The sequence below is a fragment of the Nymphalis io genome, chromosome 3, assembly GCF_905147045.1.
Source record: "Nymphalis io chromosome 3, ilAglIoxx1.1, whole genome shotgun sequence".
Lineage (NCBI taxonomy): Eukaryota > Metazoa > Arthropoda > Insecta > Lepidoptera > Nymphalidae > Nymphalis > Nymphalis io.
The window spans coordinates 10,860,033-10,873,729 of NC_065890.1; the positions used below are offsets into that span (position 1 = coordinate 10,860,033).

The following is a 13,697-nucleotide window of genomic DNA, read 5'->3' on the forward strand; positions in this document are numbered from 1 at the left end:
AATAATCAGTATTTTTAGAAATATTACAGGATATTTAAAAGCGAAAATAAAAAAAATGTCATGAAAAATAAACATAAAAAAGTATGCAATAGTTCAACTTCTTCACATTAATCATTTACACATACATGAGTATACGTAATTAAATAATTACATAATAATGGTCAACAGCGTCGCTTTTACGCTCAGATGACGGCGCACTTTGTAAATGCCAATTCATGTTCATCTACTAACACGTCGAGTAAAACAAAGTGACAATGTAATTATAAGAATTCCATAACATCTGCGTATGGCCGCTTATTATTGTTGAGTTCCGGTTTGAAGGGTTAGTGAACCAGTGTAACTAAGAACATAACATCTTAGTTCCCAAGGTTGGTGGTGCATTGGGGATGTACGGAATGGTAAATATTTCTTAAAGCGCTAATGTTATATTTTGTGGCTATGGTGACCACTTACCTCTAGGTGGCCTGTTTATCCGTCCACCTACCTATTTTATACATAAAAAACTAAGCATGTATTCTTATACATAAGCTGAATCAATATTTTTTTTTATTTCATTTCATCAAACATAAATATTGTTTTTCAAAATATTTAAATAATATTTATAAAATAAAAAAATATTTATAATTAAAATTTATATACCTAAGTAAATATTATAGAAGGAATCATCGTTGCGTACCCTTACCAGTAAGACATCATGAAAACAAAATGGCATATTAAGAAATATAGTCACCAATTTAGCTATTACGTGAAAACTTATGACGTCACAGGAGTTCCAAGGGATAGGAGTTCAAGGCCGGAAAACTAGGCCAGTAGGGCACGGGCAGAGATGGGCTACGCTGTTACTACGTAGCGACGCTACAGCTACGATTATTATGTCCTAAGCATTTTTGTTACGAAGCGTCTAGTGATATAAGACCGTGTCAGCCACTTCAAACATCTTTTACTATATTTTTCATTTAATTCCGTTTCTAGTTTGATAACATAATCACGTAAATTTATAACCTCACCTTTGCAAACATTAGACGTACTAAAGGAAGGTATGTTTATTACCTTTCTTACCAAAATCATTAAACATTTCTACAATATTTAAACAAACAATTCATAGCAATTGAAATTAAATTAAATAACAAATATTAGCTTGCATGCTAGCTTTAATGAAATATTAAAAAATAAAACGTCTTAAATATACGAGATTAATATAATTAATCAATGTTATAAATTTACTTTGACTACATTTTACGAAGATTCGACACAGCTTGTTTGTAAAATAATCAGTGAAGTCTAAATAATGAAGGTGGGAGCAATTACTCGGTTCGCTGCTCATCATCCGAATCTCTTCCAAGCGACCGGCCTCGTTCCTCGACAAACAACATCAAAGTACTGTCATGACCTTTATGATATAATTACATTATTATTAGAGCACATACGATTGCGTAAATTAAAATATAAAGTGCATATTTTTTTTTGTTTTTCTTTTATTTTATTAAGTAAGTAAGTGGTTACCACTATAAACATTTATACAATAAGAAATATTAAATATGCTTTACACCGTCACCAATGGTGTCTAACACGCTTTGTCTTTTGTGTCTGTAATAAAATTATTTAAGCTCACTTATCGTTCAAATGAGAAAAATATGTGTTGATTTAAAATTATTTCTAAAAATAATAGAGAATGTTAAAATTGTCTTTTTACAGAAAAAATTAGGTAGGTTTTATATTTCAACGAGGTGGGTAAATACTCATCCCGTTACGTTAGTTAAAGCAAACTCAATCGACGTAATCTAATAACTCAACTTCCTCTCCAAATAAGAGCTCAACGAGTATAAAAGGTTACAACTACTTAAGTTAAATACATAGACCGTTCATTGGTAATTCGACATAGTATTCATGTAAAATTATAAACAGCAAAATTTTGTCGAAATTATTTACACTATATTTTGATTTTGATAAAACTATTTTAATTAAATTATTAAATATTTAATTGTTAAATGTAACTTATTTTTCATGCGAACCCGTGGTTTTCCTTTAATAATTCTATTATCTATGAAAATTTATCAAAGAGGTTTATTTATAATTTAATCTTCCAATAAATTCAATATCTACTGAATACGTTATATAATATTTTCAATACATTTTCAATAATAGTACTGTTTTAATTAAAATACCTTCGACTACATGACCATTCTTCCACGTAGAAAAAGCAGTAAAACAAAGATCCGCTGTCACTTAAACTGCTTAGGACCATACTGAAAGAATTCTTCAGAAAGCTAGCAGCTAACTGGGCAAAGAGGCATTGATGTTGAGACTATTATTTTATATTTTGTAATTCCCGTTTATCTGATAAAATATTTCCAGTAATAGCAGTAAATAGTTATATATTATATGCTTATAGTAAGTTATAGTATACCCGATTATCACCCGCTATATGAATTACTTAATTTCAGAACTCCTGTTTGAATTAAGGAAAGGATTATATGGAGACAAATTTTATATCATAGATGATGTGTCTCAGCAAAAAATTGACAGAGGTCAGCGACGCTATATTTGTAGATTTCTCTAGTTTTTTCAATTAAGTTTGCACATTCACTTCTCATAAATAAATTAGTATACCACAAAATACTTCAGTATGTGGTAGTTACCTGTCACAGATCAGACGACTATTTGGCAGATTTAAGTGTACCTCAAATATTTTCGTTCGTTCCCGTTCTGTTCAAGGCTTTTTTAAATACCGATACAATTGTCATACAATACCATCGATCCACTCTTTTTGCTGATGATACGATTGGATATTACAAAACTCTCCAGTCAACCGTAGATATACAACTTATACAAAATGACTTAAATAGTCAGTAAATTAAAGTTCAAATTACATTATTGATGCTGTTGTTAAATATGCTCTGAAAATGATACGGTTCTTAAAAAGAAACGAGATTTTTGCTTAAAACCAAAATTATTTTATTCAATTAATTTGTTCGTAGTCAATCAGAGTTTGCTTCAATTGTGTGGAACCGTCACTATGAAACTTACTAACTATTAATCGAAAGCATTCAACAGCCATTTACTAAGCAACTAGCATTCCACTATTCTGGTATTTCCTACCTTACTACCTATAATATGAGTCACAAGGATTGAAAGCATGAAACTTATTTTGCCAAGTAATCAGCGCGTATTATAGATATAATTTCTAAAGCTGTTTTCGGGAAATACAAGACTAGTCATTTCATGCAAAGTATAAATCTCAACATTCCTAACGTTAAAGGAATCTCCGTCTCCTCAGTGTAACTCCTTATCGAGAATTCAAATCGACTATAATCGATTTTCTACATTAACCCATGAAATATTAATGACACTTGTATTAGTTTTAAGAAGAAACTAATCTCACATTTATATTCATAATACAAGGGCTTAAACTGTTATTACATAATATATTTTGTTTATTCACTGCAGTAACATGTCTAGACTATTGTTTTTGTGAATGCTGTACATGTATATTATAGACTTACATTGGGAAACTATGTATTGGTATGATGTAATCTACTAGTATAATTTAGTTAAAAACGTTTTGTATGTTTTCATGTTGGCGTGTCTAAATAAATAAATAATTAATTACTTCGTCCGCAGGCTCATAGCACGAATATCAACTCGGAGCTCCAAGGCCGGATTTCTCATGTACAAGTCCAAAATTGAGTCGATGACAAACAGCGTTTAACATCCGATGAATTCAATACTTCGATAAGTATCTCGACCTTGGCCAAGTAAGTTAGTCAGATTAAAAAAATGCTTCTTCTTCTTCGAATGCCACTCCGACTAGCGAAGGTTGGCAGTCAGCTTTAAATACTCCTTCTTGTTCTTCGCGAGGCGAAAGAGTTCGGCAGCACTCGCGATTCCCGTCCATTCACGGATGTTGCACAGACAAGACTTTTTTCTACGCCCAACAGCTCTGCAACCTTTCTCTTCTTGACAGTCTCCAAAAGTTGCCGTTTTTGGTTGACGCGTCGCAAAACTTCCACGTTCGAGACCTTTTGAGTCCAACTAATAGCCAACATACGTCTATATGCCCACATCTTGAAAGCTTCTATACGTTTTTTGAGGTCTTCTTTAATTGTCCACGCCTCGCATCCGTAAAGAAGTATAGGCCAGATGTAACAATGTAGGAGTCGTATGCGCACAGGGATCTTAAGTCTGCGATTGCAGAGTATTTTTTTCAACGTGCAGAAGGCACTTCGAGCTATTTCGATGCGAGTCTTTACCTCCTGTTCACAGCTCCAGGTGTCATTAAGCCATGTCCCCAGATATTTGTACTTGCGCACCCTCTCAAAAAAATGCTAGACACAACGAAAACGAAAACGTTTGAAGGGACTCTCTCGAGAAAACCTATGGAGAGCAATATTCTGATATACCTTAAGAGAAAATCACTGGCGTATATATCCCCCACATCTTAATATACGACTCGTAAACAGGGTTCTTTTAGGCAAATTAGTTCTACGAGTAGAAGCTAGTTATTAATATAATCATCTATGTCACTTGGAAGGATGTTTCGTTATAATAAAACTAGGATTAATATCAGCTTTAGTGTATTATGTGACTATCAGTGGTCTTTGGGAAAAAATCACAATCAAATTAGTTCCTCACATTGGGCAACGAAACAGGCCTAGACGGAGATGGCAAGATGAACTGGACTTCTATCAGAAGGATTGAGTACATAAGCCTAGCTCAGTAGTGGGACATCACAATCAGATAATAAGTATTATTATTCGCACCCGTACACATTACATCGTAGATGTGTAATATTTGATGTATAGTAGATGTTACAAATTGTATAATGACAAAAGTATAATAAACAAACGTCCTTTATGGTTAAAAACAATTGTTTTAATTATTTAATCTACAGTGTACGTATTTTTGAGTATTGCGATAAAATTTTAATTGATAAATTGAATGGTTTAGAGAATGTTATGTAAAAAGCCTTCAATAATAAATAGGTCGAAGCCTGACGAGCACACGGTAAAGTTACGAGGGCATAAAGGTCTCAATAGTGATGCACAGTGCGGCCGTAACTAACTTTTATATAAGGCGGAAACATTTCCAGGTATACCAATTTTATCCAAGTGATACAACAAGAAGTAAACTGAATAAAAAGGTCGTATATTTTTCCTTCACTTGGAAAATTATTTTCTTTTGCGAACATGAAACCATTTATTTTTGCAAAATTAATGGTATTTTTGCAAAATAAATGGTTTTTATCGTTTTTTTAAAAGAGGGTAGAGCCCTAAAATAGGAAAATTATAATATTCGTGTGTCTCATCTGTATCTATATATGTATATATTCGAAATAACACTCGCTGACTGACTCATCGCGAGTTATCCGAAACTATAGGTCCGATTGACTTGAAATTTAGCTAGTTACTTCTTTCGCGACGTAAACGTTCATTAATAAAGGATTCATCATTCATCATCAAGGATTCATCCGTAAAAAAGTCAGAACGGGCAGTTAGTCATATTTAATAACTATTTAAAAACTGCCTAAATACAAAAATAATTTTAAAACAAAAATTATACAACCAGAAGTACTTTGACAATACAGTACGAATGAAGTAAATAATAACTATTTAATGCTGGCGAAATTATTATTTGCTGAAACTGCAGTACCAATAGCTATAAAAAAGAAAAAACCTTTAAATGTAGGAAAAATAACAAACTGCAATAAATACTATTACTTTTTCTTACACTGGTAAAAGTAAATTTAATAATAATATAACTACACTCTGATTACTTCGGCTAAATAGCATTAATGAAATAAATGACCGTATTGTATATTGCAATTTACTTTGAGTAGAGTAAACTAACAAACAGTTCAAAGAAAAAACTTAAATATGCATATCGCGAACTAACTTTAACTTTGCGTGATACAAACGCCTTAAACATGATGTTTTTTGCAAAAGTTTTATTAGCCTGGATAATGTCACCTTTGAAACGCTATTTATTTATAACTAAGTCACAGATAAAAAATTATATAATAAAATAATGATGGAGAAAGTATCTTCTTTGGTAAACATAAACTATTTAGTTATGTATATATTGAATTATAAGGATCATTATTTTATGCACTTTCTTGCAATAAAACTGAATCTAGTAATAATTCCGCAATCAACATCAAGTTTTTTTTTTTTAAATAAAATTTGAAGAATTAAGGGCTTCCTTTGATAAGTATCATTAATTCTATGATTTCAATTAAAAAAAACCTTTATTAGTACTTTAATAATTAAGTAAGTATGTACTTAATCATATATATTTTGTAATTTAAATCATAGTAAGTATTGTAATAAATTAAATTGTTATTTTTTTAAGAAATTGTAGTCTTGTAGAGTTGCGGTTTTTAGAATTTTGTGGTAATTGTGCTGAATGGTGATTGTAAGGTACCTTTATCTAATGCTTCTGACAGAGCAAGAAGTATAAACTAAAAACGACACATTAACGTTAACTTTCAACTATTGTTGTTTTATGATAATTTATAACTATTTATACTATTTCTGTTACTGTAATGTATTGCGTTACCTTTTTTAAAAATGAATAATTTTCTTGCAAATATCATGACCTTCAAGTCTGACGATGTACAACTTTGCAATAGTACTTGAAACCATACAATTCAATAATACTTAATACATTAAGTGGATACATTATATTTTATGGATATGCACTAAATCTACTTAGTCTGAATAATATTTCATTTTTATGAAAAATATTAAAAAGTTAATGATCTAAAGTATATACAATGGAACACATTTATTTTTATTTAATTTAATCTCTTTTAAATAATAGTAAAATACAATAATACAAAAAAAAACGTTTCTTTAGTTCTACATATTATACTTATTACTACTACTAACAATAAATATAAATTTTTAAGGTATAACAAAATATACCTTATAAAATTATATTATATTGAATAATATATAGTATTAAAGTAAAGATTATACAAGTTTTGTCGTAAAAGATTTCACTTTGTGTTTTATCGCTTTGTTTACGACATCTCTGTCCCGTTCAGAAGCCTAATTTCTATTCGCAATGACTACCCTCTTTCGACAGTCGTAAAATATACATAAATTGTCCCAAAAAATTAGACATACTATAGGAATAGCATTATTCATGTATATCACAATATAAATATTTTATTTGCTCTTTTAAAAAACATTAATATAATTAAAAAATAAAGTTAAATAACATTCGCAATGAAATTCCCTCATCTTAAGCTTTTTTAACAATATTATTACTAGCAACACTATTTTGGTTAATTAGTGTTTTGCTAAATTGTTAAAATTATTATAAAACAAAATAAAGGCAATGCACGAACTTTCGTCAAATGATGTGCAGCCTATAACCACAAAAAACAACAACAAATATTTGTTTAGAAAACCAGTAAGCGTTTAACACTTGATCACAAAATAAAAATTATGTACAGAAACAGAAGTGATTCACAATTATATTTATATTTATATACTTGATAGCCATTTCGACTTCGCATAGCCAAAACTTATCGCGCCAAATGATCTTCTTACGCGTCTTACGAGTTTTAATATTTATTTTCTATAAATTATTCTATATTCTACCACTACTATTCTATTTATAAAGATGGATCGTCTGTATAGTTTCAATATATCTGTTATAGTTAGGACAGCATTCGTTAAAAACCACCCGTATAGACTATTCGTTTCCAATCACGTAATAAAATAAATCTCAAATAATAAAAACTAAAACACAGACTACATAGCCTCCTACTACAACCTAACTTAATGTAAACAATCACACGGCTTAGTATTTTTTCGTGAATGCGAAAAATCAAAGAATAATTATTATGTATATATATTATAAAGTATAAGGTGATTAGTTAAGCAATGCTGTGCCTTCTACTTTCGAATGTCAAATTAATAATGACAGAAAGAGAGGAATCGATGTTTAAATAAAAGCAATCTAATTAATGTTTATAAATTTCGAAAGTTGAATTTTGTATTTTTTGTAAGTAAAACGCTATTTTATTAGCGCTTTTTTAACATGATAAAGCTGTACCATTCATATGTTAGAGCTGTTCTCTAGAAACACGGTAATACCACAGAATTACTGGATTCTTATGGACGTTGCGTGTTTCGACCCTTAATGTCACGCGATTACTCCGCACGTTATACAATTAACTGTTATAGACTTCGTTAAACTACTATTTATTATTCATTAAAAATCAGGAAAAACATAGCAACGTTATTTCATATGTTTGTTACATTAAATATTATTAATGTAAATAATATTTTCATATTCATGTCTTTTTAAAATATGTGACTTCCACGAACAGTCTTAACAAGCTTTTACTTAACTGCATCTGTTATGTGTATTATAAAGTCGATTGAAGTGAAAAATTGCGCACACCCTTGAAGCTGATGATAATACAACCGAATATGCTACTAATATGTAGTAAAGAACATTAATTCTTTACAATACTGGTTCAATTATAACATGTATAAACAAAAAAAATTGAACCGAAATAAGAAATATGAGTTTCTTATATTCGTCACGCAAGAACCGCTTAATATAAAATACAAATGACCCAGATTAAAAAAAAATACGTTAATTTTAACTACAAACATTTTAAGCGTACTATGCTGCATACACCGTTTATTTATAATTTATCCATAAAAACTGCATCACTTTTTTTCTCTTTTATATATTAAAAATATATTTACCGGTAGCCTGGTTTTGTTTTAAGGTATTTTGTTTGCATTCAAGTCATTTCCTACTTATTTTTGAGTAGTTTCAGTTTACATGTAGACTTTGACTTCTACTTGTCCTTTAACACTCCCTTCATTCATTATTTTATTAAAGTAATCCAAGCTATCTATATTATATATAATATATGGCAAATTCTTATAATATAATGTGCTTATACCACCATGTCATATACATAGATTTATTTATTTATATAAAAATTATAAACTGAAAAGCTTATATACTGTTATATTGTCGACGTTCAAAGGTTACAGCTTAAATAGTTATTAAATAAATCACGCAACTTATTGTTTGAGCAACGTATTTAAGATCATAATTTATTCTTTAGAGGCAAATAAGCCAATATCACATACTAATGGCATTTTATATTTATAGCCAAAATGATTAAATATTCATAAATATTGACTTCCTGGTTTCACCAAAGCGCCCCATAGAGTAATACTTACATCACTTCAATGCTGAATATATAATGTAAATAAAGACTGAAAAATACGTTAACTAATTACCAACATTCCTAAAGATATTTTCATAAGATTAGTGTTCTATCGTTTCTTATATTTCAGTGGGTGTGCCATAATCAGATTGCGGCACTCGTAGAGCTTCGTCGTAGACATCGGCCGCTCCCACCAACTAACCAATATTACTACATAACTTAACATATTACGTATGAATGAACATCCGATATTCGCGTAAAGTTAACCATAATATAGTTATAATTAAATATATGTAGGAATAAAATGTTTTTCTAAAAGAATAACAAATATATATTATAACATAACTTATCAAAACATCGGCCTCGTAGAATTAATAGTCGTATGTAGCTGAATTCAATATAAATAATAAATATGACATAAACTCACCTTACTATTTCATTTTGCGCGCTGTGCGATAACGAGGCATAGCTCCAATGGGAGCGGACACAAAGACTTTGTTATTCACATATCGTTCCTAAAGAAAGGTTCACGTGGTGGCACTGCACACGCTACCGGCACTAAATGCGAGAGGTCGGAGCAGGGCGGCGGATCGCGCGCGTGTTGTTATTATGAGGGAGAGCCTCCGGACAGTGGCGCGGCGAGGGTGCTCGCGCGGTGATGTGACGCGACTGCGCGGACCCGCTGTTGGCGCTCAATACGACGGCCATGAAATTTTCAGCCAAGCCGCTGTCAACCGGTGGCGGCACGCAGGTGCGCGTCACGCGCCCGGCTGCTTAAAACTTACCCACACTAACATTTAAAGCTTTCCATTGTTTTATTATTTACAATGTTTTCAATTTGTCATTACCTATTCAATAAGTTAATTTTCATATTTAGGTTGACTTAATTGTTGTCATTGCACAAAGCGTCATGATTAATATTAAAATTCCGTCAATCGCGTGTTGGGCAACGCAGATCATTCAAGTCTGAATAGATTACACGAAACAAATATATCTAGGCGGTCAACTCGTATGACTGTTGTATTAACTTAATTTCATAATAACTTGGTATATACACAATGACTACCAATCTTTCACTCTTACTTTTTTTCTCACTTACTTTCTTTAGCTTCGAATTATCACAAACTGAGGAGTCTGTTCAAGCCATATTAATTTAAATTTCTATAAGTATTCTAAGTAAACCAGCCGAATGGATAACTTCTTTTTTGTAATCCGCTAAAACTATTATGATGATGACGATGTAGTTATTGCAACGTTTATGTATATTTATTGACCTGCCAGTGAGTATTGACAATGTCAGTGTGAAAAATATTTACGGTTAAGCATTTTTTCACGCCTTAACACCTCATAGCAACAATAGGTTCAAATGCTCTGACAATTGAAATACTGCAGCCACCTTTAAGGTTCCGACGGACTCTCTATATACATGATGTTATACACTTGACTATGATTATATTTTTATCATAGTTCACTATCATCACAATTATTAAACGAGTGAGCTTCGGCGTAATCTATGTATCCATTTCCTACTAAATATATTTGGGGAGTATGCTCTAGACTAGAGTTTCACGACATATAGTAACTACTTACGTCATATCTTTTTGTCATTGACATTCTATGTTGGTAGAAGTGGTACGGAGCGCTTTGCTGCTTACGAGTACAAAGTGAAACTCCTTACCAGAAAGACAACAGAGAATAGACATATTCTAAACATTTCCATCTAAGACCAAATTATCACTTTCTATCAGGAATAATAGAAAATAACATAAGATAGGTAAATATATAACTTATCTTAAAAACCGGACCGACAAAAATATATAAATATAAAATCATACTAAAATCCTTATACCTTTTCAAGCTATGTTTAAATATTTAAAAAATTATAAAATATAATGTAATTTTTATTTGTAGTGACAAAATCTTATATTTATAAAAAAAACAATGAATCTTTAAGAATTATGTAATAAAATCAGTGCAAAAAAGCTATGAAGCTATTACCGTCTTTAATATTACAGGACAAAAATTAAAAATAGAACTCTCAAATGATGTTGAAACATTCGTCTAGTAAAACAGCGCCAAATGATTTGAAGAAAAAGAAGTAAGTTGTTTTTTATGATTTGCAAAGTTATTAATAGATGGCGCTCTCAATTGCTTCACTCTAGGAGGAAAAGAATGAAATAAAGTCTGAGGAGTTGCCATAATTGTGACAACTGAGTTGCAATTTTCTGCTGCTATATAATTATTTAAAGGAGAGTGGTATTTTAGTAGTATTAGTACTAAATAAACCTTGAGTATTAATAGTATTATATTTTTGCTCACAGAGAGAGCTAAGCCGACGTTGATCGTCTTCGTTAAGAAAATTTAGAAATTAAAATTTATATTTTATCTCAACAATGAGGCAGACTGACCCGAGACAAAAGTTGTTGACGATGGATTGAAAGCCAATATGGAAGTAGATTCATTCAGACTGCTTTGGAATTAGCTGTAGTCTTCGAGGTAAGTGATAAAACAATACTAATTAAATTCTAAAACTAATATATATAATATAATAACTAAAAGCCGAGATGGCCCAGTGGTAAGAACGCGTGAATCTTAACCGATGATCGTGGGTTCAAACCCGGGCAAGCACCACTGAATTTTCATGTGCTTAATTTGTGATTATAATTCATCTCGTGCTTTACGGTGAAGGAAAACATCGTGAGGAAACCTGCATGTGTCTAATTTCACTGAAATTCTGCCACATGTGAATTCTACCAACCCGCATTGGAGCAGCGTGGTGGAATAAGCTCCAAACCTTCTCCTCAAAAAGAGGAGAGGAGGCCTTTAGCCCAGCAGTGGGACATTCACAGGCTGTTACGGATTACGGAATTAAATTCTATCAAATTGGAAAGCTAAAATAGCTCGGAAAATGGACCTATTTACGTCGAAATTTGATGTGGATGCACATATAATAAGCATTTGTATCGGATTGTTACTTGTGAGATAGAAAGTGAATACGACATGACAATCGAAAACATCCGTTGCTTCGGTTAGACCGAGGGGAGGCAGCCAATCATGTCCCAAACGCAAATTGAATCATAAGAAGCTGAACATAAATATATGTGTGAATCTGCACCGACTAATTAATTCATTATAATTTCAATTGTTCATTATAGACCTGACACAACAATTACATATACAACAATTACTGCAGAGGTATAATGTGATGAATTGCAATAATGCTTATAAGCTCGCTGTCAAACAATAGAGCTTGATCATTGCTCTAGTCCACTACTTACGAAAAATCTTATGTATATAGCACACACTAGACGAATTGAAACTCATCCGTCATCTACTATGCTCACCAGAGCATTTTTTTATAGGTAGGCGGACGAGCATTTGGGCCACCTGATGGTAAGTTGTCACCAACGCCCATAGACATTGGCATTGTAAGAAATTTTAACCATTGCTTACATCGCCAATGCGCCACTAACCTTGGGAACGAATATGTTATGTCCCTTGTACCTATAATTACACTGGCTCACTGACCGAAATACAACAATACCAAGTACTGCTGTTTTATGTTAGAATACCTGTTTGAAATCCAATAAGGCGGTGAAAATGCCGTTAATGAGTTCATTGATGCCTATGCCCAGGATTTCTACAGCAGACGTTTCTTCCGATAAAATGGCAAATTATTTATAGCTAGAATATTTTATAATAATTAATGTAGGTATATTACGACTAGTCTAATCACTCTAATGTCAATTACCTGTTATTACTAAAAGTTATAGAAAGGGGGGAAAAACATAATGAGAGGTAAGGAACGATACATTGCGCGTAGTACAATCACTTACAGACACAAAGAATAGTCATCGTTATTAGTCGTAACTAATTCGTCAAACATATTCCAAAAGAAGAAATAAAGATAAATAACCCTTAGATTTACGTATGCACACTATTCCACTGAACTACTTATACCCACTTTATTTTTTACTTCTAAGTTCAAAGTTTCTATAACAAATTCATAATCAAAATTCATAGATAATTCAAGATATCGAGCAAAGAGAACACGACAAATCAATTCAATGTTAAAGTTGTTCATTGTTATTATTTAACAAATATCATCATTGAAAGCGAATATTTAATAATAATATATATTATATACGGGCGTTAGTTTAATTACAAAATAAAACAATTATTATAAATTATTATTATTATTATTTTATTACACAAAATATGACGTCATACGGGACACTGGTGGCAGCTACAATATTACACTGAAGGTATAATTATTTACAAAAGCACTTTTTGAAACATTAGTGCAATTAGTACAAAAGAGTCTTAACTCTATAAGATTAAAATTCGAATTGATATACTTTTTAAAATTGCCAGAATATATCAATATATATTTTTCAATTATTTTCTAACAAGTTATTTATATACTTTTTAATGATATTGACGTTAAGCCAATTTTGCACTAATGGTAGGTCTATTACTTAATTTTCAGACT

The 13,697-nt window shown here is 31.2% G+C and overlaps 1 protein-coding gene across 2 annotated transcripts in view; it reads right to left on the reverse strand.

The window, feature by feature from the left end:
• LOC126781280 (membrane-associated guanylate kinase, WW and PDZ domain-containing protein 3) overlaps positions 1–9,830 on the reverse strand; it is an 83,834-nt gene extending 74,004 nt beyond the window's left edge. For both annotated transcript variants that reach the window (XM_050506175.1, XM_050506174.1), the window contains exon 1: positions 9,633–9,830. The gene's annotated coding sequence lies outside the window, so the exon portion shown is untranslated. The remainder of the gene's footprint in view (positions 1–9,632) is intronic.
• Between the last annotated feature and the right edge of the window lie 3,867 nt (positions 9,831–13,697).